This window comes from Macrobrachium nipponense, chromosome 17 (assembly GCF_015104395.2).
Source record: "Macrobrachium nipponense isolate FS-2020 chromosome 17, ASM1510439v2, whole genome shotgun sequence".
Lineage (NCBI taxonomy): Eukaryota > Metazoa > Arthropoda > Malacostraca > Decapoda > Palaemonidae > Macrobrachium > Macrobrachium nipponense.
Window position 1 is genome coordinate 57,684,420 of NC_087210.1, and position 27,236 is coordinate 57,711,655.

A 27,236-nucleotide genomic window follows, 5' to 3' on the forward strand; every position below is an offset into this window, starting at 1 on the left:
CTGGTGAGATAAAGCTGGTAACAATTTGACCAAGCGCGCCACGGTAGCTCTACTTAACACCATAGGATACTTACAAGGGTAAGTGCATCTCCATCCAAGTAAGACTTCCCAGACGCAGTAGTGTTGGGATTGGGTTGATTTAAATAAAATTAGCCCTCGATGTACTTACTTGGAGAAACAAAGCATTCCAGACGGTTTCCTTGGAACTGGGAAAAATACTCGAGACAATTAAGAAAACAATGTCTTTAGGTGAACTCACAGTTATATCGTCATAACAGACTTTAACGGATACAAAAAAGAAAATAAAATCCATCGCTATTCAGGTCACGTTTTTTCAAGCACCAAGGCCTTGAGTTTCATTGTCCACCTTTTAAGTGATGTTGGGTTTCATACAATAAGACACTGGTGGCATGTTTCTTACCAGTAATGCCCCCTCTGGTAGCATATAATTGACAAAATCAGTTATTCTCAACGTTGACCCAGATAACCAAGTATGTAGATGAAACTGCAAACTAATAGCATTTAAACTTACAAATCCGAAAACAAGTAATGACTGCGATATGCACCATTATGGATGTATCAGATACAATAGTGCCAATTAAATATTTAATCAATGATTTAATACACTTATAAGGAAACGTTTCTGAAACAATGTGACAGCCAATGCTAAATATCTAACTATATTTTTCTTTACAAAGTTAACTCTATAACGTCCCCCGGCCCCACCCCCCAACAACCACCACCTACAAAAGAACTTACTATCTAATTTTCCAAACAATGTACGTATATTAGCTGTGATAAGTGATACATTTACTCAGGATACAATAAAAAAAAGTTGTCACTCTTCCCTAATTCGTTGGTGGAAGAACGTCATAATCGCGTCATAATCAGCTGAGAATGTTTTAAAGCTCGTTAATGGTTTTACTAGCCATAAATGACTCCAAGAAATACCAACAGTAAGCTTGCCCAAGAGAAGGCTCTTAGAAGCAAAGCTTAGAAAACCAATGTTAAATGAAGAGTGCGCAGTCATGATCTAATACATGAATAAAATAACCGGTCCCAATAAATTTGAAATTACACACACACACACACATACACACAAATACATGTCATAAAAAACACACTCGAATTACGTTTATAATAAAAAGCAAAAATATTATTGAATGCCAAACTTCTTAAACTTAAGTCAGCACAAACAGTATAAATAACAAATAACTTTGCTACATCCAGAAAGAAAAACAAAATAAATAAATAAACAAATAAACAAACAAATAAGAGAACGCATTCATTTTCATCGTAGGTAACGACGTCTGAAGTCAAAGAGCAAAATTTATTGCCTCCAATAAAAAACGAAAAATAGATTTTCTTTTATGTTCCTTTAAAGGTTCTACTCTCGAGACTCGAATTCAATAAACGTGCGTCTATTTGGCATAATACTGCACCAGGAGATTGCAATGGAGGGACCATAAATTTCTTCGGTCTTAAACTGCTCCTTTGGAGTCTACAAACACGATAGCTATTGTTCGGAAAATAAAAATCATTCACTTTGCATAAGTTTACATAAGTTTACATAATATACGCTTTACCGTGCGTTTAGAATATCAAATAAAAAACTATTCTAATTAGTATAAGAGTATAAGAAATCATATCAAACGCGTAATATCAGAATGAGTATGTTTGTGATGAGATACTGCTGTGTGAAAAACTGAACATTCCACTTACTTCTGCCACCATATCAAGGAAGCAGAATCACATCTTCTAGTGTCAGTATACTTCACCCTAGAAACTTTGACCCGATAGCTAAACAGTACAATATTTCTTTTCCTTTAATTAATAGTTTTCCAGTCAACAAATAATTGAACATAGGTGTACTCAATAACGCGACATAATCTCATACAATGGAGCTTAAAATTCACAATCGTTTAATGAATTTTCATATTCTGTAAGCATAAAAATAAATAAGTAAATAAAGCTACGCCATAAGGACAACAATATTACGTATCCTTTGAAAGGACGTCCTATGCTCGCCAGCAATGCTCCCCAGGGTTAACTGAGGGGGTCCAAAAGGCCGCTCTCATTCAGGATTGCCCATAAGGTGAAAAGGACCATTAAGCCCTCTGGAGAAGGACCAGTAAACTGCGTAGACGTCTCACGAGAACTGTGGTACCGAGATATACCAACAAGGACACGCTTCAGGCGGTTCTTTTAGTGCTGTCAGTTCAGCTGGTTTTCCGTTTTATATTTCCTTCTCTTCCTCCCTTATGGTTCTTCCAATACCAGGAGTTGCTCTTCATGCTATTGTTAACACAAAGTGACTTTTTGAATACAAAAAAATATAAGGAAAATAAAAAAAAATGCTATGAAATGAATCGCTTGACGAGCGTCCTTGAATATTATATAACAAACAAGAAACAATAGCAATCTTGGGATAAAGTAATTTTCGTATATACTGATCTATTTACATCATAATGCATTTCACTCATTCCAACAATAACTGACTCAAATGTCGCTATAAATCATACCGTTCATTACGTGCTATTCATAAGGTTATGTTCAATTGAACTATTTCCTAAATCAAAGTCTATGGAATGCTAATTTGAATGAAGTGGGTATTTTTTCCATACCTTAACATCATATGAGGTATGCTTTCAAAACTGAGACGCGCAGTAAACTTATGGGCTTTAATGAGGCAAGCATATTTCTATTTATTTTTCATTACTTACAATACTTCATTCTTTTTGATGACAGTGACTAAAAAAATTCAAGTGCAAACAATATAATGAATGGCTTCTACGAGGTCCAGTGTCAGTCATAAAGAAAAAAAAGTGATACCAAAAATAAATAAATAAATAAAAAAAACATTCCAACAACATGAGCCTCCACGCGTATACACATACACAGAAAACACACACACACACACACATATATATATATATATATATACATATATATATATATATAATATATATATATATATATATACACACACGCATATATAATTATGTATATACACCTTGATGTTTTCCCTTTGCCTTACTCTTTTGCTTATTTGCTTATTTTTCGGGGCATTTATACCAATTTAATCCATTTTACCTAAAAATCTTTAAATTAAAATTACGTAATCAGGTTTCTCTCTTACCTATGATTCGAACTTTGTTTATTTTGTTACAAACAATATTATTAACAATATTCTGTTAATCTGTAGTTGTATATCCATCGGAACTGTTATTCTTCAGTAAGTATTCATACCTTGACATAAATGTAAAAATGAGAAAACATTAACATTGTAAAATAATAGACTCATTGTAGTGTTACCAAGACCACATACACCATCACTTTACTAATTAAATTCAGGCACAAGAAAAATAAAAATCACAGAAATAATGCCACCAAGTAAAACGACAGCATTAATGCCACCAAGTAAAACGACAGCATTAATGCCACTGAAAACGAAGTAAGTTGATATCTTGAGAATCTTAAAAATTAGTTCGTTCTTTATCCTTTATCATTATTGAAAGGATATTCAACGTCGTATCTTTATTTCAAAATTTGCTACATAAATCTTTTCTGTTTTGGGAATCGAGAACATGAATAAAAATAGGGTTATGCGTTGAGGATAACCTCAGCAAAATCCCAAGGTTAGTTTGATCTTGCAATCTATATCAAGTATATAAAAGCAAACCGAAAAAAAGCGATTTAAGACATTTTTTATGCAAGGTATGCTGTAACACCAGAGGTTTTCGCCGGCGAATTAGTTTTATACAAAAGCTCTTACACAAAGTTCATTATCTGTAAATCTTGGACCAGGCGAAGTTATTATGAAAAATTAGACACACTATTCACCTACGAAAATATTTGTTAAATTAATTCGTCAGATTGAAAATTCTTCTGTTTGTTGGAAGAAACCTTGAAACAATCGACACAAGCAATATTTTCCTCTCCACTTCTCAATTGTCTTCCATATCGTTATACGCTGACAACTTCTCATAGACGGATGGGTCACAAGCAAAACTAACAACATGTAAGGCATTTATAGAAGTGTTCCTATATAATGTTACGACCTGGCCAATTTCCGGAATTATAATTTGTCGTAAGGCATGTTCAAAGACGTAAGAATACAAAGAGCAATTAATTGAATAAATACACATAAATAAACAGGTTGGTTATTATTGAGGTGCTGATCTTAGGAAAAAAAGAAAAAAACTATCGGGCCTCCAGACAACTTACAAAACATCTCAAAAAACACATGCCTAGAATAAAGCGAACAGTTCTACGAAAAAAACAAAACAAAAACAACACCCATTAAGTGTCAAAGCTACAGAGTAGGTTATTTTTCCACCAAGTTTATCTCTTTGGTGAATGAAACTGATACGCAATCCAAGAAACGTGCTAATACTATGACTGTGAATGATTTTAGCGCGGAGTCCGGCAGGGAGAAGAATCCATCTCAATGTCGTTTACTATCTTGAGAATCGCCCCCTAACCCCCATGAGTATCCAGTCCTCAAGGTCCATTCGACCACGATTTCGACTCCCAATGGCTAGGCTATTTGGGCCTCCATTCCAATTCACTTTATCTCAGTGCATTCAGATCCAGTGAGTAGATTTATGCCATTTTCTATCAAATCATTGTAGATATTTTAATCATAAAGGAACTATCAATAAAGGATTTTATCTGATACCCTGGAGAAACTATTCTCTATTAGGGCCTCTGAAGAACGAAGTCATTAGTACTCCTCACCAATTGTTACCAAAATAAGCACCATCTTCTTAAAACCCAACCCGTGCAGAAGCCTCATTTCCCGAGGAGCAGAGGAAAGCAGGATAATTAGCGCTCATTATCCATCGTTCATCCATCACAAGCTCTTTTTGGTCCCCCCGCCCCCCACCCTCCTCTCTCGTCCTCTCTCTCTCTCTCTCTCTCTCTCTCATAGACACACTCAAACTGACCTTTTCCTCATCCTGGCACAAGATCATGCGCAGTTTTCATCTACCCAAAATGAGTTACTTTGCTCAAGGACTCTCGCGTTTATATACCCAATTAAGGATAAGTCCCACCTACACGGGTTCTTACAGCACTCGAAAACCAGATCTAATCTGCTGAAGTCGCAAGTAAATATACTGTTCTGTATATTCTGAATTTACGAAGTGGGTTCTTTTGAAAGCTGTTCGCCTTTTTCATGAGCTTGGCCAAGGTCTAATGGCGTAAGATTTCCTCATCAGCGAATTTAACAGGTAACAAATTACTAATGTTATACCATTCTTGTTTCGTGAAGGCACTCGTTTGCGCCTTCCACAAGCATCGTGGGCACCTGCGAGTTTGGTTTTTAAGGAGCAAGTAAACCGCCAGATCCAAAAGCGACGATGTGGCTGAATTTAGCTGTAGCTTTAGGACAACATTTCTCATCGGTTTTTGCTGCCTTATAACAGAGGTTTTAGAACGAACCCTTATGACTCTAGAACAAATCCTTTAACGTAAGAGGGGTTCAGGTTACGCTCGACAACTTCCACTTAAAAAGTTAATGTTTTATATGAGCTGATTCCCAAAAGCAATATACTAGTAAAAATCTTGTCAATTTCATAGTTGTACCAAAAGACCAAGAGGAATCTCTATTTGTATATAGAAAAAAATATTTTCTAAACATAAGCCACTTTACAAAAATCAGCATTTCCATGTCTGTGAATGAATTTCTTCAAACTTCACCGCTCACCTCCATGATTATATGTTATATATATATATATATATATATATACTATATATATATATATATAGAAAAAAAATATATAAAATCATGGTGATTATATATATATATATAATCACCATGATTATATATATATATATATATACACACACAAGCCAGAAATATATGAAAAGCTACGATGATTACAAAGATACAAAACTATCATTTTCAAGTTAACGTCTAGTATAGAGTTTATTTCAAGAGGTTGAACTTCATCCCAAAATGCCTATTAGGAATGCTTTAAGAAATGCACCCACTACTGTGTTCAGATCAGGGTACTTAATATGTCGTACCTTTGCAATAAAACCGAGGGCAGCATTTAAAAGGGCTACTTACGTATCTTCATAAAAAAAACCGCCAGAGAAAAAATTATTTTTGGAGAGAGAGAGAGAGAGAGAGAGAGAGAGAGAGAGAGAGAGAGAGAGAGAAAATTAATGAGTCTCTAGATAAATGCACCATCCTTAAGTTGGCCGCCAAGAGCCGTCAAAGAAGAGTTTACTGCTGAAGCTGTCAATGCTCATCTCGCCAACGTAACTTGACTAAAAGGGAAAATTTTTTTAACAAGCAACAAACGGGGTTTAAGTGACAGCGGAGGGCACTTAACATACGACATTGTGGGCATACCATATACACCTTCAGGTACATGGGAAGGGGGAGGGGGGTTCTAAAGCTCTAATTGGAACATGGTGGGGCAGGTATAAAAAAAACGATGCCGATACCGTGTTCATCGACGATTATATTCCTCAACAATGATTTCACTGCCATCGCTGCTTGGTCGACAGTTCGGAGCTGCAACAACTGCTTCTCAAAACTAATGCTTCTCTGTGTTTAATATATAGTTTGAATGAAGTACAGATGGTGTTAAAATGATTCCAAATTGTTACGTTGATAAAGACTAAAGAATAGAATTATGGGCTAAGGAACACAAAAATTTTTTATATCAAATACTGCAGTTAATTGTAGAGCATCCAGAAGGTAGAATTTAACAACTATCAAGGCAGCACTTAGACCAATAATTTATTATCATAGTACATTCTGAGGCCTGAGAAAATTAACTGCTTTAGATATCTGGTTTTGCAAATTATTCATTTTGATGAATCTTTTCTAATTCCATCAGAACCTATTTGTTGATTCTTGAAATCTTCATTTGTGATAATGATTCATATTTCTACTCAGATTTGTAATATCGTTTCCTTATGACTAAATAAGAAAAGCTAGGGTCGTCAATTCTGTAAGTTATCAAGCAAGTATGGTTACTTAAAGAAGAGACCGTCTCTTGAATGATCTGGATTTAGATTGTGAATTCCCTTGAAGACTTTATACATAATTTAAAATAAGAAATTGGCAAGGAGAATAATGGATGTGCATTTGTTTCATTTTTTTAGGATGGTAACGAGTCACATAAAAAAAACCGGCAGTGGTAGAGAATTACATCAGTCTTAATAATCAAAGGACAGCATTTTACAAAAACTTTAGCACAAGGAATGAGATATGAATCCCGCGTGAATAATCTTACCGTAAAATAAGTATGACCGTACGAAGAATATTAACAAAAGATTTTGATTAAATTCTGGTTAATCGTAAACCAAGGATTAGTGTACTCGAGCTTTTCATAAATATTAAATTAAATCTCCTGATCCATGAACAACTAATTATAAATAACTTAAAAATTAATTTTGTTGTCTATTCATCAAGGCCCAAGGAAATTTTTCACCCTTGTAGATGAAATCTCAAGGGTGAAAAATTCTAACAACACTCCTCTTGTTCCTCATTCTCTGTGTCTTGCCTTCATCCTCTCTGTCTATCTATCCATCTCCGCATATAAAATGTAAAGTAATGCCTGTACATATCCCTCTGTTCTACCGAGACTAACACCATTTGAATCTCGGCGTGAGCGCTTGATTTTATCCGAAGGGGTCTCTTGTCCCTTCAAGTAGTACACGATCCCTCTCGACGTAAGAAGTGTAGAGCAACAAGGACGATGGACACAAGCGGATTCCAGAGAGTGGCGGCACAAACGAACACACGAACGCAATCAAAATTCAATGGGATCCAACAGAGCTTTCCGTGTCCAATACTATCGTTCCTTCAGAGGATATTGCACATCTGCATTTGAATAATAATTCGACGAGTTCCCCGCCACGTCAATGGGCAAGCCAGTTTTATCTACCGTTTTGTTCCGTATATCTGACCACTGCATTCGATTTACATGCACCAAGGACGGCATTCCTCAACACATTAATTGTTTTGTATCCATGTTGTTACGTACTGATTTATGATTATGACTGCGGATCGGAGAGTTGCCCTACCTTCCTTCCCGTCAGTTGACCAAGCATTCCTAAGAACCGGATACGTTGAACATATAATAATCTATTCTGCCAGAAGACTCGCAGTCGCCCAAAAGGCTCACTACTCTTGAGAATTCAAGTTACGATGGGGAAGGACAAACATTTTACAGCGTGAGAATCACAATGACCGAAACCTTCAACAACTATCAGTAAAAGAGTTTGGGGGTTTCAAGTGGAAATTCTCCACCCATCTCTCTGTCCAATTCGTATATCTGCACTACTGAGCGAGAAACCGAGTAAAGAAATGTTCAAAACAAAATTCGGAACCTTCCACACACTACCCTTTAGGTTTTAGCTTATATCTGTAATGTAGTTTTCACATCGAGACCGATGGTAGAGTCTAGGCTAAATGCACTTACAAAAGCTTTAAAGATAAACTATTCAGCAATACAAAGAGCATTAAAGAGACGTAACTAGTCTGCAAGTAATGAAATCAGCATTTAGCCTATGAGACAGTTCCTGTTGCATTACTTCCGATTATTTGGAAAAATCATCTGCGGAGTTGGAGTGAAAGTATCCCATCCAGCTTTCTAAAAGATCGTGATAAACCCATCTGGATCTTCTTCACTCTTAAAACAGCTACGATTTTGTTTTATTTCCCGAGAAGTGAAAGCAGATTTAGAAAGAGGTTGTTCAAGACGACATTTTTTGTAGAGAAAAAGAAACGTCAACACAAGACTGTTTAGCACTAAATACCCCCTGAGGCAGCTCAAACTCTGTACCTATGGTTGGTCAACAGCTTTCCGCTCTGAGCTGGTAAAGGAAAATTCACAATAATAGTAGACCACATGATGGATATATTCTATTCTTTGCGAAAAAAATTACTTTAGCTAATTATTATTATTATTACACACACAACACACACACACACACACACACACATATATATATATATTATATATATATATATATATATATATATATATATATATATATATATTATATATATATATATATATATATATATTTTTTTTTTTTTTTTTTTTTTTTTTTTGCTCTATCACAGTCCTCCAATTCGACTGGGTGGTATTTATAGTGTGGGGTTCCGGGTTGCATCCTGCCTCCTTATAAGTCCATCATTCTTCTTACTATGTGCGCCGTTTCTAGGATCACACTCTTCTGCATGAGTCCTGGAGCGACTTCAGCCTCTGGTTTTTCCAGATTCCTTTTCAGGGATCTTGGGATAGTGCCTAGTGTTCCTTTGATTATGTGTACAATTTCCACTGGCATATCCCATATCCTTCTTATTTCTATTTTCAGGTCTTGATACTTAGCCATTTTTTCCCTTTCTTTCTCTTCAACTCTGGTGTCCCATGGTATTACGACATCATTGAGTGATACTTTCTTCTTGATTTTGTCAATCAACGTCACGCCTGGTCTATTTGCACGTATCGCCCTATCTGTTCTGATACCATAGTCCCAGAGGAAGATATCTTTGCCTGACCGTTTTCTATCACTCCTTCAGGTTGGTGCTCGTACCACTTATTACTGCAAGGTAGCTGGTGTTTCTTGCACAGGCTCCAGTGGAGGGTTTCTGCCACTGAATCATGCCCATTTTTGTACTGGTTCTGTGCAAGTGCCGGACATTCGCTTGCTATGTGGATTATGGTCTCATTTTTCGTATTGCACTTCTTACATATGGGAGAGATGTTATTTCCATCTATCGTTCTTTGTACACTCGGCAAGAAAATTTAAGATACAGTTTTTTTAAATCTTCGGACATATATTGCTCTTTAATGCCACACCTGGCACCTCTAGAAAGGGGGCGGAGCTTCAAACTCAGTGTTTGTTGCTTTCTAGATTTCCATTAACTTTACACCATAAAGATTCTGTAGAGGTCCTATATTCATATATACTTGAATGTAGAAACAGGTTCTATATTATTCGTTAATGTTGGTTTGGTAACGTCAGTTCAGGGTAGAATATCGATCATCCTTTTCTAAAACCTACTGTGAAACCTTATTTATAAGTAATGTTTGACATTAAACTGACGTAAAATTCATAGGTAATTGAAGACGGATCTTAAACAATGAGAGAGTGTTTTAAAATTTGGGCAGTATTTGTGGAAATCGTGAGGAATATCACAGTAAAGAATGAAATATTATGACGATAGAGAGAGAGAGAGAGAGAGAGAGAGAGAGAGAGAGAGAGAGAGAGAGAGAGAGAGCAAGCATAGGCCTATCGATAAAGATACTTAATTCATTAGATTTCCTTTGAAAGATTAAGTGATAATATTTTTTCAAATGTTTCAAAAGTGGAGAGCGAGAGAGAGAGAGAGAGAGAGAGAGAGAGAGAGAGAGAGAGAGAGAGAGAGAGAGAGAGAGAGAAAACACTTGGAAGAGGAAGAGAGAGAGAGCGCGCAAGCATAGGCCTATCTATAGAGATACTTAATTCATTATATTTATTTTGAGAGACTGAGTGATGGAGAGCAAAATCTGCTTACTTGAAAGCTTAGGCCTATTTATAACAACTTAATTTCATTATATTTTCTTTGGGAGATTGAGTGGTAAAATATATTTCTAATTTATGTTTTAGAAGGATCATAATATTCAAGTTAATTCTCTAAGTAATTCATACCCTAATCTTTATTTCATTCGACAGTTGCCGTAACATTCAGATTGTGAAAAGACGTGGAAAATTTCACACACAGGCTGCAGTCATTCTTGCTCTCTTGATAGTCTGTACTGTTAAAAATCGGGTTTCATCCATAAATCATTCACGAAAAAAGCTGTGTTAAGTAAATATACCTCAATATGTATTGCACGGGTAATTAAAGTTTTATATCGTGCAAAAAATGCTGATGTGTTGAGAGATCGTTCAGCCTCGCGGCAAAGAAAGGCAGTCGTGTAGGGCTGTAGGCTACTACGAACTGCTTTGTAATGGGAGCATATAGCCAGAAAATCTTTGAGCTGACATGCTACTTTAACCTTGATAAAGATTTATGTTTAAAGACAGTAGCTTTGTAAACAGCAACTGGCATTCGATCCATGTCAACGTCAAAGTAATCAAAGTGCAAAATCCGTTACGTAAGCCAGTATCCAGTGACTTGCGCTTTCCCGCTCGAAGTTCCAGGGCTCCTCCTCACATCATAGAAAACGCTCTTGCGGATGGAACTAGATTTGCTCAACCTACCTTAGCCGTTGCAACATTGAGTGCCATTGACGTCAGCTAACTTTAATAGCTTTGGAATACAAACATCAGTTTGTAGAAACTAAAATAATTGCATTCACCACTTACGATGATGCAATATATCCCCGTTCATGAGAAAAAACGAGCAAATATTGTCGTCGTGATACATAGTACTAAAATCAGAAATTCATATTCTATCTACCAGATCTCTATGAACGAATCCATCTGAGAAATTCCAATTACTTCGGACATATATCGTGTTTTTAAGTATCTGAACGGTTTTGTTTTGCAGTTTTAACTTATATGATATAATTTGCAGTATATTTTCATATTCTAGAGTAAATTTAGCGATACTATGCCTTTTCAGTAAAAACAAATGGGAAATTGGATGAACGAAAGCTAATGAAAACTGTATCTTCAGCTTTCTTGTCGAGTGTACATATCTGGTTCTTAGGGGCTGATCTTGTGCCGCTGTTATCATTCCTTCAGTTTCCTTCTTTAGCTCTCCCCTCTGTAACCATTGCCATGTGTCATCGCCGGCCAGTTCTTTAGTCTGTTCTCATGTATTGTCCGTGCACTGGTTTGTTGTGCCATTCCTCTGTTCTGTTTGTCATTCTCCTGTCTCTGTATATTTGTGGGTCTTCGTCTACTTTTATCAGTCCTTCTTCCCATGCACTCTTGAGCTACTGTCTTCACTGGTTTTCAGATATTGCCCCAGTGCTCTGTTCTCGATGTTGACGCAGTGCTCTATACTTAGTAGTCCCCTCCCTCCTCCCTTTCGTGTTATGTATAGTCTGTCCGTATTTGCTCTTGGGTGTAGTGCTTTGTGCATTGTATTATGTTTCCTAGTTTTCTGGTCTATGTTGCGGAGTTCTGCCTTCGTCCATTCCACTATTCCTGCGCTGTATCTGATTACTGGCTCTGCCCATGTGTTTATGGCTTTTATCATATTTCCAGCGTTGAGTTATTATTATTATTATTATTATTATTATTATTATTATTATTATTATTATTTGCACAAAGCCACAGAATATTTACATCGCGCAACTTTCAGCTAAGATGAGGTAATTAAATTGGATGCTATTTTGTTTCTACGTACTGTACTTGTTGTTAATTATTATACGTTTATCTGCTTGAACCACCAAACTTCAATTTTACGATTAGTCTGCCAGTTCAAAAGATTTTCTTGGGATGGAATCAGCAATAATTTCTGATAGTGTCATTAATTTACTTCATGGGACTGGAAGAAATCTCATATAACTTTACAGATTTGCTATCAAGTTTTTCAGTCAAAGGTTTCTCAACAGTGGTTGTAGAAACATCCTGATAGGGTGATAAGTCCACTCTATACATACTGGCTAGAAAGTAACATGTTTTGCTTAATCATGACTGGTACATGTGTACAAACAAACATTCTGAGAATACTGACAAAGTAATACAAGTCACATATTTACATTCAAAAGCATTCAAATCTCTGAAATGCTGAAGGGCACACCTTATGATGCTTCCAAAGGTAGACAAATCAGCAAAGTTAATCCCAAAGAGATTAGTCTGTGAATCATGAATCCACCGAATGTTCACATATTTTATGTGGTCATAGAAAACGTTTTCGTTAGCAAAGTTAAGACTCCATTTGCAGGCAACGACTTGTGCATAATAAACAGTACAATTACAATCCAGTCGACGGACAGTCGGAAAATACAAACCATTTTATTTCAGGCAAATCTACGCAAGATGATCCACCTTTATATGAAGCATAAATGAAATCCCTTTATCTATGACAAGACTTTGCTGGTCTGGGATAAACTACGCCCAATACATTGAAAGGAATATGAGTGTACTCGTTTATTAGCTAGGACAGACAGATTTTCAGAGGCGACCTGTACTTTTGATCAGTAACACCAGATAAATGCAAGTCTATATGCATCTTCATAAGTATATTTCCCAGAAAGCAGTCAATTGCAATCATCGCTTTTGGGGTTGTGATAGACTCCAAATATATACATATTAAAGTATTTCATAAAAAAGAGCTTAGTTTAGTACACTAAGAGTCACGAATATTAGCGTTTGAAAAAAAAACTTGCAATATTCAATAACATCTACAAATAACTAGACTGCAGTTTGATTAATTGTTATGGTAAATGAATGACGACCATTCTTATTTACCAGCACTATGTATTAACTCCGTTATGAACATACTGCCTGCTGCGTAATGTCATCTATTTTAGATAAACCAATAATAAAAAAACTCTCTCTCTCTCTCTCTCTCTCTCTCTCTCTCTCTCTCTCTCTCTCTCTCTCTCTCTCTCTCTCTCTCTCTCTCCGGCTTACGCTATTCAAGTAACAATCAGATTCCTTTTGTGATTAAAAGCCAGACACTCACTAAATTATAGTGTCACTAATAAAACTTCTTAAGTATCCAAACAAGGAAAGGGGCAAAAAATAACAAATAGGAACAAAAACAGAAAACATAAAGACATGGCGTCTCAAACCAAGGATAACAGAAGTTTCTTTTAAAAACAAACTTACAATAGACAACAATTCAGCTGGAGGGCTTGATATTTATCAAGACCCATTAAAACAGGTGTAAAGTACACGAGATTAATTTAGAAGACTAAAATTAATCTGCAACCGGAAGAATTATTCTGTAAATATATTATATATATATATATTCGCTTATTTATGAAGTCACGTGCATCTACTGTGATTTTTTAAGCATAATGGAAACCACACGCAATATATATATATATATATATATATATATATATATATATATATATATATATATAGTATATATATATGTGTGTGTGTGTGTGTGTGTGTGTGCATATATATATATATATATATATATATATATATATATATATATACATATATATATATATAAGTCTATCACATTATCGTGATTCATATACATATATCGAACTACAAATGTCCTTTAATATCTAATTCGCTCTACCTTGGAATTAATATATTTTCATATATGCTTAACCACCGGGGGAATTTATTAAGCGATAATAGAATTGGCGATCGACAGGCGCGAACAAGCGACCTCTCAATTCTAGGACTGGCAGTGAAGCCTTAAACCACCTCGACACCGGTGTCGGGGTGGTTTAAGGCTTCACTGCCAGTCCTGGAATTGAGAGGTCGCTGGTTCGCTCCTGTCGATCGGCAATTCTATTATCGCTTAATAAATTCCCCCTCGGTTAAGCATATATGAAAATATATTAATTCCGAGGTAGAGCGAATTAGATATTAAAGGACATTTGTAGTTCGATATATATATATATATATATATATATATATATATATATATATATATATATATATATGTGTGTGTGTGCATGTATATATATATATATATATATATATATATATATATATATATTATATATATATATATATTATTGCAGATGATTCATAGTCAATCAAGAGAGCATATTCATCAAAAATTAAACAAAAGAAAAAAAGAAACAGTCCTAGGAAAATATTAAGAAATGCCCTTTATAGACTCATAAATATGTACACAATTACCATAACGTAATATTTGCCTCTAAACTATTTTAAAATGTATGGTGATCGTTTACGGCTGCAATTATTTTTTAAAAAATGTCATTAACACTTCTTAATGGTTCATAGCCACTATAAAAAAATAACGGCTTTATCAAGCACAGGGCTTTCATGAATCCAAGTCGTGAATAAATGATGATATGAACATGAAATAAAAGGTAAATTTCAAATTTTATGAACGCCAACGTTAACAGCATTATTATTATTTTTAATTTGAACACGTTAACAGCATCATATATTATTTTAATTTGATAATAACAATGGTGTTTTTTTTTTGACTGCTAGCGAGTCTAAGTTTGTTATTCTGTTTGTCTGTTTGTTAGATTGTTAACAGATTACGTAAAAACTAATGAAAATTCTTCTTCCATTATTCAACGTTTTCAATTAAAACCATCGACTAAATATTAATATGAATTACAGACTGGATTTAGACCCAGAATAACTCAAAATGTACCAGTGAATATATCTATGGCTCCCTTGCAATCATAAAAGAAAAGACAATATATACTTGGCAAAGGTATATCAACAATTAATTATCAGATATATATATATATATATATATATATATATATATATATATATATATATATCGAACTACAATTGTCCTTTAATATCTGATTCGCTCTACCTCGGAATTAATATATTTTCATATATGTTTAACCGAGGGGGAATTTTATTAAGCGATAATAGAATTGGCGATCGACAGGCGCGAACCATCGACCTCTCAATTCCAGGACTGGCAGTGAAGCACCAGATCCACCCCGCCACTGGGGCTTCACTGCCAGTCCTGGAATTGAGAGGTCGATGGTTCGCGCCTGTCGATCGCCAATCCTATTATCGCTTAATAAAATTCCTCCTCGGTTAAACATATATGAAAATATATTAATTCCGAGGTAGAGCGAATTAGATATTAAAGGACATTTGTAGTTCGATATATGTATATGAATCACGGTAATGTGATAGACATATATATATATATATATATATATATATATATATATATATATATATATATATATATATATATATTTATGCACAATGACATTTTGAGACCCCTCACAAACACTCCTCGCTACCACTGCGCCACACAGATGTTCACAGAAAACCGCCTGGACAAATTGAAAGTCATTGTAAGGCGAACAATGTCCAGTCTGATAACCCGAGTGAGAAACAGCAGTAATTCGCTCATACAATGCATCGTAAGGAGTGAAGCAAGAAGATCTAAATTGTGGGAAAGATCGGAAAATGAGGCGTTTGTTCCCTAAATGACTTCATCTCTGCATTGGCAAGGTGTCATCTGAAGAATCTATCATTATTATTATATTTATATACGGTTACTATTATTACTGGTGATTTACTTTTGCATTATTACTGTGAATATTATCAAGTTAGAGTTTTTCTGCATTCAGTTTTCATATTTAACCCTCTGGAATTGACTACTGTAACCACCTAAGGTTTTAGCTGAAATTTAATTTATACAATCTGTGCACCAACGATTATAACTCTCAATGCTTTTTTTAATAATTATTATTATTACTTTCTTCTCAATATTATTACTGTTGCAACTGAGACGATATTGCCGTTTATTCAGTTTTTTCCATGTTATCTCATGTATCTAGATTGTGTATGTTACTGTCTGTACTTTGTATATTCCATGTATATGGCCTTGAGCTGAAAATAATATGTATTATTATTATTATCATTACTTACGTTCCCACTAAATGTAGGTTTCAAAAAGAATTATAGAGTGAGAAAGATTAATATATATATATATATATATAAACCTCCACATGACACTTAATCAAATTATCATTCGCAGGCTGATTCAAATTCAAGACGTGCCAAAGAAGAATGAAGTGAGGAGCGACTCTCGTTGTCAAATCAAACAAGAGATTGCAATAACGGTCAATTATCGCCAAAAACAAATAACTTAACAAACGAGATATCATCTTCGGCGGTAAAAGGAAGGAGGCTGCTCGAGGACAATTAGGAGGATGAGGAAAAGAGAGAGGAGAGAGAGATAGAGAAGGGGGGATGGGGGAAAGAAGGAAGAAGAGAGAGGAGGGAGAGAGAGAAGGAGAGGAGAGGGGAAGGGAGGAGGATTGAGGGGGGGGGGGAAAGAGAGAGAGGAGGAGGAGGAGGCGGAAGGGGAAGAGGGTAGAATTGCAGAGCCAATTGCAAGTAAACCTTTTAGGGAATATCGTTTGAGCTGTCCGGAGCTTCAATGTCTTCTCCTGTTTTTTATTTATTTATTTATTTATTTATTTTTTTTTTTACCGAGACTGACTTTATACAGCTGAAGTTTTTCGTGTGATAGGTCGTACATTTCATAAAGACACCGTTAGAACTTGCGGAATCAAGAATATATCGGGGGGAAGAGAAACGTTCACTTATATAATTGCATGTGGATGAGCGGAAATTGGGTTAATACTAGAAAAGAAATATTACGGTAAGTTCTTGAAATGTAAATAAAGTTTTGAAAAAGCAAACAACAAAGTCATTTACTTAGAATCCACAATGGAAGCTGATTAATCATAACACGCTCCCCAGAGAAAAACAAATTGGTTAGCATTATAATTTGTGAAATCAAACGTTACCTTCAAAAATTAAGAGAGATACTCAAAATGAACTCTCAAAAAGCGAACACTGACAGAAATCCGTTACCTATTTTTTGCCATATAGAAGTCCAGGTACATTTCATACGCAAGACTGTCAAGGGAAGAAATTACAAGAAACGTTTAGTCCATGTTTCTGTAAGAAGCAAAAAAAAAAAAAAAAAAAAAAAAAAAAAATGGGGACTTCAAGTTACCAAAAATACTGTAATACACACGCCGTTCAAAGCTTAATCTGAGAGCAAGGTCGCCTAAAATATTAAATATAATGCAAAATGAAGATTGAAAAAGTCGAGAAACATAAAAAGAGCATCCCTTGGACAGCGAACGAGCAACAAGGAAAGGAAGCTGTTTTTCTTGGGGCCTTGTGAGGTGATAATCACGAGCAGAGGGGTATGCGATAATGACAGGGGAAGGGGAAGCGGTTCCCCCGACGGGGAAATGTCTGGGAAGAAGTGACGAGACCTCATAAAGGGGTCCAAGCACTGTAATCAACGGATGCCAGGCAGGTACTACGCTCTTTAGGCACGGTAACCTGTCCGATGGGCTAATATCAACAGAAAAACTCCCTTTACTCTCTAAAGACGTTCTGGCAACATGAGGCAGCTCTCTCTCTCTCTCTCTCTCTCTCTCTCTCTCTCTCAAACATCTCATTTTTATACCGCCACACCATCCATTCTCTACAAATTTTGACCAGACAAGACACCTATAGTAGCTGTTTGGTAAGATAGCAACGAGAGAGACCTGAGACAGGTAATCCTACAACAGAAATTTAAGCAAATCGACGACTTTGAAATTAATTCAGATACATAATTAGGCGTTTAAATCTCGTTCCTTGACAAATTCAAAATGTCCAAATTATTTATTTCACAAGTATTAAGACATAGTAGTAACAAGGGTCCACCAGAAAAACCTTAATTAGGAAGCACTATGGATATAAAAATAACCTGGAATGACGAGAAAAAGTGATATCCATAAAAAGTCTAAATTTCTATGGAAAGTCATTGTGCACAAGTGACAGCTACCGCTTTCGGTAATTGTATATAAATTTGCCCCTACAACAAAATTGTAGAAGGAATTAAGATGGAATTGTAAAAAGATGCAAGCTACTTACATACACACGCGCCCAAATACAGCCAACTCAAGGTTTAAAAGAGCGCGGGAGCATGGGTAAGGGTAGTTTTTTAAACAGTAAAAACAGAATAAAATTGCCATCTCTCTCTCTCTCTCTCTCAATGACATAGCAGTTTAGTCACTATATATCTATAGTTCTTACTTTTACTTTTCATCTTTTTGAAAGTAAGACTTCAGTATTACAAAAAACTTCTATCACATTCTCCAAAAGACAAGTTCTATAATTGGCATCATTTCTCCTGGACTCCAACTTTAGTTAAAGTGTGTGTGAGAGACAGAGCGTCCGATTGCAAACTTTCTTTAAGAAATTCGAGAACACTAACTTTAGCTATTCGCCAGATAAGCCAAGAGGCTATACATTTATTCAACGCCACTGAAGAAAGAACGGTACAATAAAGCAAGAATCTTGCTACTGGGAAACTTATAATGTTTTAAAATTCGTTATTTTAATTCGTACATTAAAAAAATAGAGATTCTTAGTGTATAGAATTACCACTGCTTGCTATATATTATACATTATAATCTTGACAGTGCACTGTGTTATCATAAAATTAACTTTAAAATTTTTACTCTTTACATTATATCATACACGATGCAGTTATGTTTGAATGATCTGATGGCTTTAAACTACAATACTGACATCGTAATCATACCTATATTTCCAAAAGAAAAACTTTCAAGGGCTTCCTTTTAATTGACAGTCGTAGTCCTCTCACCCAGTTGTTTAAGAGTTACTGAATAGGCCTAATGCAAAGTTTAAGGAGACTAGACCAGTTCAAGAGACCTTAATTGTCTTCACATTCACAACATCTCCTATGATTTTGCTAAAACAGACATTAAATGGAAAAGAGGTTCACAGTTGTGACTCTAAAAGCGCATGGTAAGGATGATTTCCTGAATTTCATTTGATGTCAAAGACAACAATGAGTGTAACAATGAAATGAGGTTCATCAAATGGTAAACAAGTTTACAAAACTCAGGGCACAATTATGAAACTACTAGGGGTTAACATCGTGCATTCCCACCAATATGGTTAACAATGTCTAGAAATCTAGCTAAATGTTAGTGACGAAACATCTAAATCTGGGTTAAGGGCAGTAGAATAACTATTTAAAGGTATGATTATAAAAAATAAAAAGGTAACGAAACCTCACGAGAGACGCAGGAAAACATTTTCCTATAGCACAAAGTCATTAGTGCTTGTAAACGAAATTCTGATCTTGAGTTTAACGAATATGAATATCGCACAATACAGACACACACACACGCAATAAATTATATTATATTATTATATATATATATTTATATATATATATATATATATATATATATATATAGATATATATATAAATATATATCATATTATATATATATATATATATATATATATTTTATTTATATATATATATTTATATATATGTGTGTGTGTGTGTGTGTGTGTGTGTGTGTCTGTGTGTGTGTATGAAAGGAATAATGCAGGTGCAAGGGAAGCGAGGATATTTTTATGGACTTAAATGCCCAGCGTTCAAGGTCCGGTACACAACCAGTGACCTATAAGGTTGCCTGTAGTAATGGTTAGAAATTCTTTAAGGGCTGTTATTTCGGCTACATATAAGCAGTGGTTTTTGATAGATGACAAAGGTCAAAGGTCAGGGTGTATTTAGAGAAGGTTCATCCAAAAATACTGAATTAAGTAAATGTTTGTAAATCTGCAAATTTTGGTCAAGGTTTAATTGACACTTTAGTATACTATTCCTTTGCATTATTTCATTCGTTCTTAAGCATCTCTCTCTCTCTCTCTCTCTCTCTCTCTCTCTCTCTCTCTCTCTCTCTCTCTCTCTATATATATATATATATATATATATATATATATACATATATATATATATATATAGATATATATATATATATATATATATATTATATATGTATATATATATATTATATATATATATATAATATAGAGAGAGAGAGAGAGATGCTTAAGAACGAATGAAATAATGCCAAAGGAATATACTAAAGTGTCAATTAAACCTTGACCAAAATTTGCAGATTTACAAACATTTACATAATTCAATATTTTTGGACGAACCTTCTCTAAATACACCCTGACCTTTGCCCTTTGTCATCTATCAAAAACCACTGCTTATATGTAGCCGAAATAACAGCCCTTAAAGAATTTCTAACCATTACTACAGGCAACCTTATGGGCATTGTTTGTGTACGTGACCTTTGAACTCTGGGCATTTAAGTCCATAAAAATATCCTCGCTTCCCTTGCACATGTCTTATTCCTTTCATCACTAGTGAGCAATTAATTTTTACTGAGAAAACTATACATGTCACAAAACATGACATTTTATTAACCTAGCAGTTACCGCCATAATTATATTCTTTTATTTTTTTTATTAAAGAACTCTCTCTCTCTCTCTCTCTTGCCTCTTTTGCATAACTTATTAAAGTACCTATATGCGTATCATAAACGTACAGGAGAGAGAGAGAGAGAGAGAGAGAGAGAGAGAGAGAGAGAGAGAGAGAGAGAGAGCATATATCTGTATTCGATGAGAGGATCGCCCTAATTGTCGGGAGAGATAAACTGTCAAGATAACCATTGTCCTGTCTCCTGTAACATATGAAACGGGACAACAGAAGTATCCTTAGCCCTAGAACTTCATGACATTCTTTAGAGTGCCTTATCAATATAAAGAGTGCTGTCGTTAAAAGATGTCAAAGAACATTAATATCCTTTTTTTATGTAACGCAATTTTTAAAAAAATCGTTCAATTTTCGCAATTGAGCACGATATTTCAAGAAAATGAAAAAAAGGTAAAATTCTTTGATATTTTGAGAATATCCGTGTGATGCTTATGCAGGAGACTTAGTTATGACTTGAAATGGATTTACTGTAGACTGATAGAAGAAGTGAAAATATCTTGCGCGAGATTTATCAGATTAAAAATTGCATCATATATGTCTATCTGGCGTGTTCCCGACGACTATAACGCACTGTCTTTCCAGAGGCGTTTCGACTTTTATTTATTGATCAGTCCTTTTGCTCCATCCTTCAGACATCATTCGATAACAAGGTTCACGGCGGCCATTCTATTCAATAATGATTCATAACATGACAATGTAATTCACGAACTCTGAAAATGTTCCCACATAGTTCCCGTCAGTTTATTCTGGTTTGATGCTTTTACTTTCAAGCACTAAACACTATTCCATTTTATCAAACTCTCCCCTAGCAAGCTTATGCTAAAGTATCTATAAAGGAAAAATAACAGCCCACCGCCCCACCTTCCGTTGTCCCTGGTTCTTATAATTTCCCATCGTTCATTTTGCAGTTCTGTAGGTTCCTTCATAGCTTGGCAATATCCGTTTTCCTTCAAACTCTTTATCCAGCTCTTATCCCGTTCACACAAGCAGATATAAATAATATAATGAATAACAAGGTCCCTGTGGAGTTCCATGCAAATAATGTCACAAAATCCTCAAGCAAAATTAGAGAGAATTGCCATTATCCTATTGCTGATGTCCACGGGACATCAAACCTACATTTTCCTACACTCTGTCCCTGAATTCTTTACGTTTTCTGCTTTTAATACGAAAATGTTAAGGCAGGTTATAACTACGACATACCTAATGGTTTATGACTGCTTCTGCTATGACCTAAATTATAGGTTCTCATCACATAAAGAATATCATCAGTATTCACCACGAATTACCAGGAAAAATCCTTTCCCACTTACTAAGAATAATTTTAGTAAAAAAAAATATTGCTCATACCATACGACGTGTGGATTAGATTAATAACCTGTAGGTATACAGTGGTTAAGTGAGCACAGCTACGAGAGAGAGAGAGAGAGAGAGAGAGAGAGAGAGAGAGAGAGAGAGAGAGAGAGAGAGAGAAACACTGCAATTCCAAATCATACCTTACAAAACACTCCGGCCAGTACTATAAATCTCCTGAATATGAAGACCTACCTTGTATATGCTAAATATATTGGTCTCTACTCCAACTGCTAGCAACCCATACAAGGAAGGAAGCCCCTACCATTTATCACACCCTTCCTTTTGACTATGCATCATCGTAGGCATCATTATCAATCACAATAAAAAGGAACCATTAATCTATGCGCCACGCTAAAAAAAATAAATAAATAAATAACGCAAGATGTAGAGGAGAAGAAAAATGAAAAAATACTGGTGAGAGCTATTCTCGGAGTAAGTAAATTAAAGCAAAGCCACATAACCAGCTGGATCAAGTACTAATATTTTTATTGCGGGTTACACTTCTTAGTGTCGTCGTGTACATAGAATTGTCACACTGAGTTTTAGGCTGAACTATACATTGGAATATAAGGACTCATGAGCAAGAGTAGACTTATACCTTTTACTAGTGGCCTGGCGGATATTGTTTCCACGTTCTGATATTCAGGATGTGGAAGAGAATCTCACCCGGTCGTCCGAATTTCTTCATTAGGATCTTCATTTGGATTTAGCCTTCATAGGGAACATCATATCCAGTGTGTGGAGAAATCGAGAAGTGGAGAGGGCACCATGGTTATTGCAATTACACACACATTATATATATATATATATATATATATATATATATATATATATATATATATATATATATATATATATATATATATATATATATATATATATATATGTATATTCAACAAATATTATTATAACACACAAAAAACAAATATATTATAATATAATATATATATATATAATATATGTAGAGATATATATATATGTGTGTGTGTGTGTGTGTGTATCATAAAAAAAATGAATATTCTGTATTTAGTCTTTCTAGCACACACACCCTCTTAGAGAAGATGCAAAGAATATAATGTTGGTATGAATACCTGAAGTTGAATTTATGTTAAAGCTGTGTAACACCTCATAACGTCTACGTACTTCTTTGTTATTATTATTATTATTATTATTATTATTATTATTATTATTATTATAAAAGATACCGAATGGTATATAAATAAGAACTGAGGCATCATCACATATACAATTAAAACAAGAAAGGAGGAACCAATATACAAGAAAACTATCTAAGATCATCCCGGGAATATTTAACACTTCTTTGAGCAATCACAATCTCATAAAAGTGAAACTTTTCTAAAGTCTTCAACTGCTTAGTTCTAAGGATCTCTGTCGTGTGTATCTATGAGCGAAAAGAAAGAAAATAGCTTCAGAAATGGTGTACATTCAAACAAAATTTTTTGTGAGCTTATTTACACTTTCATACAATATCGGTTTTCCATTCCGCATTAGCGATATTATTTTTTGCGATAGCGTAATAAGCATTTTCGAATATCACACAATAAGCATCCAATTAATTTTGAAGTGCATGAGGATAATTAGTCATTAGCATTACTACTGATGTTGAAGCTGGGTTGATTTTTTTTTTTTTTTTGCTCTCCCGGGGTGAATGAATTCGACAAAACTCACCGAAAATGTTGGAATCACTAAGTTAAATACTGAATCACTAAATTAAGTGAAACAAAACATAACTGCAGGAGTTTACTTCATGTACTTATACAGTATACTGAATCTATTTTAAGTATCGGAAATTTTGGGTTCTTTATACTTCCCTCTTGGCATCGCTTACCTGTACATCCAAGTTCACTAATGAAGCTAGCTGGAAAAAAGGGGAACAAAAAGGAAAAGAATAACAAGTTAATGTTGGAACACAAAAGATCGCCCGAGAGCTGAAAATAATCTTTCATATTCTCTCTCTCTCTCTCTCTCTCTCTCTCTCTCTCTCTCTCTCTCTCTCTCTCTCTCTGTGCGAGAACAAGGAACACTGGGTACAATACTAACGAGACATTACACAGTTTACATAACAACAATGCATCAACAACAAACATTTTACATCTCATTTCTGGGAAAATCAATACATTTACCCTTATTTTCTGTCTGATAATCCAAATGTCTTGTTTTTCATCAAAATATGTTAGGATATATTTTGCCACCCCACCACAAAAAAAAAAATAATAATAATCGGTAAACAAAAAATAAAGCATTTAATTAACGTAAAATAGAATGAACATCATTCAGGACTAACATAAATGCTTTCTAAAATATCTAAACTAAAGTCTAAAATACACGGTGCTATACTGCCTGCATATAACATAAGTGCCCAATCAAAATCGAAAATAAAGAATGCTTGTAATACATATAAAGTAATACTTTCAAGCTGAAAAGCTTAGTAAAGGTGACTCAGTTGTTAGTAAATTACTAGCACAATTACATACAAATCAATTCAAACAACCACTCAGCCTCGCATGTTTACTCAAAGTGCATGAAGGCCCAAACACTAAGAAAACAACTTTACGCCAAAGCCTATCCAGCTGACTGAAAGTGAAGAAATAGGCCTATGTATAAGTAAGTGTGTGTGTGTGTGTGTGTGTGTGTGTGTGTGTGTGTGTGTGTGTGTGGCACGACAGATAACTACAGTTTATACAAGAGCAATAATTACAACAGCGTCTACATTTATGGTGCCTAGTTTTTCTAAACATATACCTTACCTGTATTTCCTGAAAGTGGGCTAGAAAATAAACAAAGTAACAATTTAAAATAACCAATTATAATCATTCTTTGTATTTCTAGCAATAAAAATATCTAAACGAATAATTAAACTAATCAAGAACGTTCAGAATAAATGTTTAAGAAAGAACACAGCATATCATCTATTACAAGACAGGTAATACTAAAATTCTAAAATCAGAAAAAAATAGTGCTAGGAATATTATGAATCTCTCCTAAAATTCGCACTCTAGCAAAAACACTGTAGTACACAAAAAAGCGCCTTCTTTTTGTTGTTCCATACGTAGATTTAATACTTTTAACAGGCGCAGAGTACTTGTTGTGTTGCTTGCTACCACGATGGTAAATAGGTTGATCCGATAATGTTGCTGCCATTAGCCTCTAGGGAAAAGCTCAACTGCTATTTATAAGTCCTATCTTCCGTCAAGGGGTCCATAACCTTCACTAGGCACTTCTCTGCCTAGATGCAGGTTACATTAGAATCCCAAGTCATTTGCACTTCCTAGGACTGCTATATATTGATTTTACCTCCAAATGCTACCGCGGTAGCTGTCAATTTTGAAAGAATGATCTTTCTACTTTTTTATTTCAACAAAAACTTTTTAAAATAAATCTTAGTCTATGTCTAGGAAATTTATTTATTTCCAGTATACATGAACTTTAACAATATACATAAGTACACTTGAACAAATTACTATTGGCAGAGTTTCATAATTTTTCTTTCACCTGCCTGACGCACGTTCATGCCTTATTATCTATTTTTGTTTTCGAAGATGGAAGAAATCTTATGTAATTACGTTAAAAAGTCACTGATATCTTTAGAACATCATGTTATATTATTGCGTAGAGCTATTTTCCATATAGCAAAATTGATGTGAACGAAACTAAGTGATAAAAAACGTCATATCACAGCCTTTGTTAATTTAACCCTTTGTTAATTTCCATAACAAAGGGTTAAATAATTAGTGTGAGATTATTTTTCCTCACATGCCTCAACCTGGTTCTTGCAGTGGGCCTTCCAAACAGAAATCTATCTCAGAAAAGAAGCAAAGTTCACAGCATGCTGAACCAATTAATTATGTAAGTAAAATCATGATAACGAAAATGAAAAGTTATCCAGTAAAGCCTTCGAGGAAAATAAATAATGGTTGGCGTGAAGCTCAATTTTCTTCTCTTTTCATATGTGGCACTGGCCACCTTTATTCCATTCATACCTCTTTTGAATATACACTCCCTTTAAAAAAAAACTGCATGATATAGCATTCTATTAAGTATTAATTCGCTTCCTTGTCTAATATTTTAATCAAACAAACACTATTGACGAATCAGCTAAACAGCTTTCAACAAACTCCAATGGCTGTTGAACCATTTTTGCCTCACTGTATGTCACAGTATCTATGTTAAAATGTATTGTAGTAAATCAAAATAGTTCCAAGTAAAAATATGAACGTCTAAATAACGGTTTTTGAATAATTTATTTCCTCTGAAAATTAATCTTACGAGAACAAATGTAAAAATATACGTAAGTTACCCTTAAAAAAAGTTAAGCACGTGTTTTCTATGTACAATTGACTATCACTACTTAGGAGGAACTATACTAGTTTGATAGCATTCGCAATGTCCTGTCAGTACATCAACAGAATGTTAGGGAATGTCTGGAAATCAGAAATATCCTGATCAGTTACTGAAGTGAGAAAATAAAGATAGCTTGTACTGACAGCCTATTTGTGCGCACGACTAGATGGTTCTTAGCCAAAGAGCAATACGTCACAAGTAATAAATCTATGGCAATGTTATTCTTCATCTCATCTCGGTTCCGTTCTTATAAAACAATGAATATAACAAACATATGTATATAAAAGCTATCTAGCACGCTTTTTATTTACGCTGACTGGAAGCTAAAAGAATTGTTTTAAAGAAAGGGAAGAACTCGTCCGTGATAACTGTAACAGTCATGATGATAGCAAGCCCAAATCATTAGGGCCTACGTTACTGTCTTGTGATAAATCGAAGTATGACTGGAACATCCAGTAAATTTCGCTGTGTTAAAAGCGGTTCGAAAGCCAAGAGTAAGTGTAATAAATACTATAAATGAAAAATTTGTTTGCACTACAGTTATATACGT

The 27,236-nt window shown here is 34.7% G+C and overlaps 1 protein-coding gene across 4 annotated transcripts in view; it reads right to left on the bottom strand.

Annotated features, from left to right (window-relative positions):
• The window catches only part of LOC135196257 (tripartite motif-containing protein 3-like), an 879,736-nt gene that overhangs the window by 301,499 nt on the left and 551,001 nt on the right, over positions 1-27,236 (bottom strand). For 3 of the 4 annotated variants that reach the window (XM_064222946.1, XM_064222949.1, XM_064222948.1), the window contains exon 3: positions 25,093-25,112. The exons of the other annotated variant lie outside the window; for it this stretch is intronic. The gene's annotated coding sequence lies outside the window, so the exon portion shown is untranslated. The remainder of the gene's footprint in view (positions 1-25,092; positions 25,113-27,236) is intronic. 4 annotated transcript variants of the gene reach the window in all.